Here is a 7,917-nt window from a genome sequence, read left to right as displayed (position 1 = left end):
TGGACATGACTGAGCGACTGATCTGATCTGATCTGATACACACACACATACATATATATAATATTTTAAAATACTGAAGAAAACTTCCAAAAGGAATTATATAAGCTAATATAAAATTTTAAGTACTGTTTTATAAAATAACTTTAAACTTTGTACTTTAGATTACATGTTAACACAAGGTCTAAATTGATATTTCCCAGGGAGCCATATATCCTGATGTCCTGAAAATTTCTCTCCTTTCTCCATCTTCCACTTCTTCTCCTCTCTGTCCTCCTTCTTTTTGGCAGTAACCCTGAGAAAAGTTTGTGTCTGCATTTGCTTCAATTTTAAATTTAAACAATATAGTATATTCTGCAGTATTTCAGTAGTTACCTTAGAGCTGTATGGTTACTTACAACTATGATGGCAACAATCAGACTTAATTCAGTAAATGGATTTACTTTATGATTTGTGAGTCAACAAATCATTTTACTTTTTAATGGTTTCAGGTTAATGAGAAAACAATGGAGGTTGAGGGAAAAATGAAATATTCTTGCTAAGCCAAGGCCATGGGACCTTGTGGTATACTTACTTTAGAGTAGTTTGAATAGTAAAACCAAAGTTGATTCCAGAATGGAATCATCACATACCTGAAACTAAAGTAAGTATACAGAACTCAAAATGTCCTTAACTGTGTGACAAAACTCTTTTTGTATTTTAAGAAGTGATTTAGTTTCAGAAAAACATTATCTGCTGCATTGCAGTTATTATCTAATTCCTCAGTATTTAGTGTAATAAATTTAATTAGTAATTTTTAGTGTTGTAATTTTATAAATGATATAATAGTTCCTTGCTAGTTTCATGTTTGAGTATATTTAGTTAACTTTATGACTACATAATTTGTCATCACTGAAACACAGCTTTTTTAAATTAAAAGTATGACTAATTTATATGGTTGAGATCACCAGATTAAATCTGCAAAAGCTCAGTTAATTTTTAAGATTGGTATATTACTGTTGACTTGAATTCTCATTTGAAAGTCCAAGGGACTCATAATTAATACAGTAAAAATGCAAAGTTCAAACCCAACTGTAACATACCAAAAGCAAATTAAACCAATAATATTAGGTAGTAGGGAGGAAGGAAAACATGTTCATGTTCCTACATTGAACATCATGTAACGTCACTTTTAAGAGATTTTTCTACAAAAATTTGGAAGACATGTGAACTTCTTATTGGAAAGATATTATAATTAGTTCTGTAAAATATGACTGTTTGATATTCCTAAACAGCATTCCAGTTCACTGCATTTAGCTTGTTACATTCAAGATATTAATGTTTATTTTTATGAACTGTTGGATGAGTGAACAAAGGAACAAATAAGTGAACAAACTCTTCAGGAATCTATTTTATGTCTTCAGCATCACTCTCTTTCAACAGAAGATGTATTCCAGGATCCTAAGTGTCAGAAACTGATTGTCTCTTCTGGTCTATGGCCTGATTCTTTCATACTTCCTTTAATCTCCTGCTGTTTTCTTCCTCAAATGCTTCTTATAAGTGCATCTAGGTTTAATGATGATCCAAGGTACCTTCTGAAGCTAGTGTCATTTCATTATTGTATGATAAAGGTTTTTTAAGTAGAACAGCTTAAATTTGACTAATGTGCAATAGAATGACATTCCAAAGATGAATCAGCATGTGAAGCATCTACAAAGAAAGTTTAAAATAATTAAAATACGTGTTCTTAGTGTCTTGAATCTTCTCATCTTAAGTATATAAGAAATGAGAGAAAAAGAGAGGGTTTTAGGGAAGAAGATAGTGAAAGGAAAATATATTTTTGTATATAAATGTGAGGGTGCTATTTTTCAAATCCCCTCCTCCAGGTAGGATGTGATATTCCTTTCTGCCTCTTCTCCTTCTCTCTGCTTAAACATCCATGTGGGGTACAGGCTGTCACCGGGATCTACAGAAAGTCTGATACACTACTCCTGCATTTGGGAGGCAGGGTGGACCAGGATCTGACTCTCACTGTGGGACTCTTGCAAAAGAAAAAGGCCTTAATAACTCTTTGGATAGTGATGCTATTTTAGGGTCGACCTACATACACTCCCTGGATAAGTCCTAACAATGGATGAAGGCCTGTAGGGTTCTCTCCTACCTGATGTGAACTGAGCTGAGAGCAAGTCATCCTGTCCAAGAGCGCCACCTGGAGTCACGGAGGGAACAAAGCAGCAAGGAACTGAATGTGCATAGTCACAGCTCAGGGAAGAATGGCAAAGGGCTATGGAGAACAGAAGTCAAGAAAAAGGTAGGAGAGAGAGAACTGGACTGCAGCAAATGTCAGAAGAAAAAGAAAAGGAAACTCTTGCAAAATATATCAGGACCTTAGAGCTGAATGGTGGTTAAAGAACTGTTTTTATCTAGAAAAGGGGCAGGGAAAGAACTGTCTATGAGAGAGGTTTCAGTAAACAAATAGAAAAGTCAACTCCCCATTTTTAATCTTAGAGGCATCTGACCTGAAATAGGCTGGTGTTAATATAATTAAGTCATAAAACATATGCTATTAAATAGAAATTCTGAGTGGTGATGGATATCTTGGACTCAACATTATGATTACTTACTGAATTGTGTCTGTGAAAAACAGTATGAAGTATCCTTAGAACAAATTTTATCTGAGTGGGCAGGAAAATCCTGACAGTTACCACACTGAGTATATTTTAAAGGAGCAGTGGGTGATAAAAGGAAATTTGCATTTTGGATATGGCAAAAGGAGTTGTTCAACCTCCAGGTTACATAAGAAAATGTAAAACTTTCCATAAAAAGCTAATTCTGTTCTCTAATACTGTCAAAGTAAGTGGCTGTGTTCTTTGACAAGGTTGCATTTGATATTATTTTTATTTCCTCTATTTCTTTTGGGTTTATTATCCAAATCCTGTGTCTTGATCAAAGCTTGGAGTGAGGGGAAAATATCACTATCCCACGAAAATTCTGTTTCTAAGAATATATATGAAATCTCAGCAAACATTTGTTATATCGCAACTTAACTTTTAAACATTTTAACAGTTAAGTTGAAAACTTAATATTATAGCAAAGAACAACAGTTTCCTCACTGTCACCTGCCAGATTCTTGTTGGAGATGGTGTAATGCACTTTTGAAGTATTGTTTAGTGCTCATTTTCAGCTAAGGTCAGGGAGAAGTAAGAGTGTGTATGTGTGTGTGTGTGTGTGTGAGTGTGTGTTTCTTTATTACCTCCTTAATGATGAGTGTCTGAAATTGTCTTCTCTTTAATTTAAGGATTTGGAGATATCTTCCATGGTGAGATGCAGTTTCATTTAAGCAATCTGACAAGTCGAAACTTTATACATCACTTGCAGAGGAAGCCTGCTGAATACGTTTCCAAACAGATCTAATGCTGTCACTTTCAGATGTTTCTTTTAAATTTCTTCTATATTTTTTCAATTTGATGTTTTACAGAATCACCCAAGTACTTAGGCAGTTAGTACTTCATGCTTCATTTTTATCACGAAAACAAAATCATCTGGATTTTCATCTACACTTCTGCTTTCTTTGCACACCCACTAAATTTAGCATCTTTCCTACAACAGATATAGCAGAGGGCCTTACAATAGGTCTCATGAAAGAAATGCACATATTTTGAAGGTATATCAATATCATAATTTATCAGCAGCTACCAACAGTTGAACAACTTTTTGTGTTATATGTCAGCATCAGTTGTTAATGAGCTCTGCTATGTTGGTATTGCTATTTACAAAATAACATATTTAAGATTTCTATTCTCAAGCAGCCTTTTCACACTGAAATAACAGTTATTACATTTGTGTAAATATAACAATATACTTACAAATTTGTTTCCATGTCATTAGATTTATTTAGGGCTAAAAAAGAATGAGGAATATAGATTGGTTACCAGTTGGCTTACAAACAGTATTTTTATTTTGTTGTGATATAATCATTTTATGAATATATAACTGCAGCATGTAAGCAAAACAACATATTATATGCTTTTGATACTTGGAATTATCTTTATCGTATTTATCCAATTGTTGTGACAGTAAGATAGTTTTCCATTCTATAAAGATTTTTTCAATCATATTGCCAAGTTGTTAGTTTAGTAACATCCTGAAATATTGCATCAAGCAAGTGATCAGCAACTCAGTTAAGTTAATCATAAATCCATGACACTTTCTACATAAAAAAGCTCTTATCTGATCTGTTGTAAATAGCACAGTTTATTCTATAAGTTGGGTAAGAATTTGTATATCACTGTAGTAATATGAACAAAATATTATGAAAACACAAGGGAACAAAGGAAAAATGATATATTGGTGATAGAAAACTTTTGAGGGTAGGGATATTTTAATCTAATCAAAAAGAATAAGATTTTTCCTGACTAAAAGCTATACATTGATTTGGCTTCTGTCCTTCCTCCCTCTAGCCCTCTTTTTTCTTTCTTTTTATAAACTGGACCATTGGTTTGAGTTTTTTGAAGTTTTCAGATAACCATGAATAGCTAGAGATTTTCCTTCATGATAGTAGCATGTGTTATGAATATTAGGCACAATATCTCAAAAAGAACATTGAATATTCTCATTTCTTTTCATGGAATGTTAAAGAATCGATTGTTTAAAATTTTACTAAACATTATTTATATTGTACAATAAAAATGATAGTCTCTGGTGACTGTCAAATTGTGCCCGAATCCTGGCCTTGTTACATATCAGTTATGTGATCATATGTTATTTTCCTCCTGTTAGCAGTGGAAAATCATGGCATTTACTTCATAAGAGTTGTTGTGAAGGTAGCCCTAGTCCCTGCTGTCGTGAAGAATCAGGAAGCCAAGAAGGTGGTAAACCACCTGTTTGAGGAAAGGCGCAAGATTTCTGTCGCTGGAAAGGACATCCAGCTTAAAAAGGCACTTCACTGATTTGTGAAATGGCCAAGATGCACAGAGGTGGAGTGACAAAACGCTATCCTCAGTAAGCAGTGGAAAGTGCCTCCTGCAGTGAACCAGTTCACTCGTTTAACCACGCCTTGGAGAGCTGAACGGCTACACAGACGCTTAAGCTGGCCATCAAGTAGAGTCCAGAGACAAAGCAAGAGATTGTTAGCCGTGCTAGAGAAAAAAGCTGTGGGCAAAGGGATGTCCCCACTAAGAGGCCATATGTCCTTCAAGCAGGATTTCAGACTGTCCCCACCTTGGTAGAGAACAAGAAAGCTCACTGGTAGTTATTGCACAAATGTGGACCCTACTGGGCTGGTTGTCTGCCTCTCTGCCTGTGTCTTAAAGTGGGGGTTTCCTACTGCATTATCAAGGTGAAGCCTAGGCTGGGGCATATAGTCCACAGCAAGATTAATACTACCATCACCTTCATACAAGTTAATTCTGGCTAAGCAGCTGGAAGCTACACTATCAGGACCAATTGTACGGACAGATACGAGAGGTTCCCCATCACTAGGGGAGGCAGTGTCCTGGGTCTGAAATGGCAAAGGACAAAGAACTGCCCACCAAACTGGGCCATGTGTATACTATTGAGTTTTCTGTACTTAAATAAAAGTCCTCCTTCAGCCAGTGTTGACTGAGAGAAAAAAAAATAGCATGGTGCATATCCATTAAAATGTATGGCTTACAGCATGTTAAAATAAGCCATTGATTTCTGACTTTTGGGTATATACTATCTTTGATAGTCAGTTCCCAGGTTCTTCACTTTAGATCAAGAATTATACCCTTCTCCCTATTATCTTTTTCACATAGTCTTCACAAACGCTAACACTGCTTTTCAATATCATTTCAAGAAAGTACTTATTTCTCAACAGTCATTCAGTATAAAGAGGTGCAATAGACTCTTGCCTCTAAATCCTGTCTGCATGTTAAAAAATACTAGAAGCTAATGTTTCCTTTCAATAAAACCAATGTCACCTTGTTTTTCTATAGTCCCATTAAAAGGTCTCTATCAGCATCTTTACCAAAGGTGCTTCCCTGTCCTTGTATTTGTGCTTCAAATACTTTGCTGATTGTGCATTCACTCAAATGATATTTTTAGTCCCATTTATAGTAGTTCTGCATCCTTTATACTAAGGTGTAAACCTATTTTGCCCCTAAAAGTAAAACATTTGGGAAATGTTAATCCCAGACACTCCTCGTCACTATTCTCTTTCACACTTCTTTTGCATCATGTCTTTAGAAAAGAGAAAACTTGAATATGTGTGTTGTATGCATGTATATGGGCTTCCCTGGTGTCTCAATAAAGAATCTGCCTGCAATGCAGGAGACCCGGATTCAGGGGTCCAGAAGGTCTCCTGGAGAAGGAAATGGCAACCCACTCCAGTATTCTTGCCTGGAGAATCCCATGAACAGAGGAGCCTGGTGGGCTATAGTCAGTGGGGTTGCAAAGAGTTGGACCCGATTGAGAAACTAAGCACAGCACCTACATATATCAATGTAGATAAATTAAATCTATAGGTTTCAAGAAATTTATGTTTAATGAGAAGAGACAAAAAAATATCCAAGATGTTGATACCATTACACGTCACTCTGTAGACTGGTAATAAATGCTATGGGGCTATAGGAAGCAGAGAGGACAATAAGTAATGATGAGAGTTGCTATTGTTCATTAGAGCTGATAAAGCAGCCCTCTCAGATGAAGTGGCTTTTAAACAAAACCTTGATGAAAGGGAGGGAAGAGCTATGTAATGTTTGAGGGGCCAACATTCCAGGTAGAGAGAGGAAAGAGCAAGTGCAAAGCTTGCAAAGGTAGGAGGATGTTTAGGAAAGTATTCAGAAAATACAAGGAGAATAATACAACTGGAACTGAGTAACTATGAAAATGATGGCAGGTTAAGATGTAATGTCAGCCATGTGGAGAGGTATGAGGCAGTGCTGCTTGGGTGCATTGAATTGAGCACTTTCACTTTTGACAAATGTGTGTCTGTGTGTTTGACAAATGTGTGTCTGTGTGTTTATATATATATATATATATATATATATATATATATATAGTTGTTGTTTAGTTATGAAGTAGCATCCAATTCTTTGAAATCCCATGGATAGGCTCCTCTGTCCATGCCTTTTCCGAGGCAAGAATACTGGAGTGGGTTGCCATTTCGTCTCTAGGGGATCTTTCTGGCCCAGGAGTTGAACCCGGGCCTCCTGCATTGGCAAACAGATTCTTTACTGTCTGAGCCACCAGGAAGCCACATTCATATTTATAATAGGGAATTGAAATATGACACCCCCAAATATGCCTGTTATTTTGAGCTGAAGGCATTTGAAGTTCAACCAGTAGGAAAGAAGTCTTCCTAGAGCTTCCCTTATCTGATTAAACTCTTTAGTTATGATGACTGCCATATACATCCCCTCTCCTGTAAAGTTGCAAGATCATGATGAACAGAAAGAGTTGGCACTGAAATGGACCAGTACAAATACTACTGCATTAGTTTCCCCCATATGTTTGCCTTCCCACAGTTTATCACCTTGGAAGCCTAAAATCTTTCCTTTTGTCTTGTCTCTTCTCTACACATTTATTATTAACATTCTAAATAAACTAAATTTCTAACCATTCCTTTGAGTTACTCATCACTGAGTTTCTCCTGCATGTATGCACACTATACAGGATAATATGCTCCGTTTGTCTTTTCTCTTATTAATTTGTCTTTTGTCAGTTTAATTCACAGGGCCCCAGCCAGAAAAAATAGGAGGGTAGAGGAAAAGGACTTGACCTTTTGTAGGACTCAACTGAACAACAATAGCAAATAGTTTTTGCTATCTTTAAATGAAAATCATAGTTTGTTTAACCATATGCTGTGCCGCTGTGTTTTGTCACTCAGTCGTGTCCAGCCATTTGCGACCCCATGGACTGTAGCCCGCCAGGCTCCTCTCTCCATGGGGATTCTCCAGGCAAGAATACTGGAGTGGGTTG

The 7,917-nt window shown here is 36.3% G+C and overlaps 1 pseudogene; it reads left to right on the top strand.

Annotated features, from left to right (window-relative positions):
* The first annotated feature begins 2,262 nt into the window (after window positions 1–2,262).
* LOC147350177 (large ribosomal subunit protein eL8 pseudogene) lies at window positions 2,263–5,392 on the top strand (annotated as a pseudogene).
* Window positions 5,393–7,917: the final 2,525 nt, after the last annotated feature.

The sequence above is a fragment of the Bos grunniens genome, chromosome 20, assembly GCF_055505025.1.
Source record: "Bos grunniens cultivar Pamir isolate PY7600 chromosome 20, Bosgru_T2T1.0, whole genome shotgun sequence".
Taxonomy (NCBI): Eukaryota; Metazoa; Chordata; class Mammalia; order Artiodactyla; family Bovidae; genus Bos; species Bos grunniens.
Note: the sequence above shows the minus strand (reverse complement) of the source record. Positions and strands in the feature narration are given on the sequence as shown.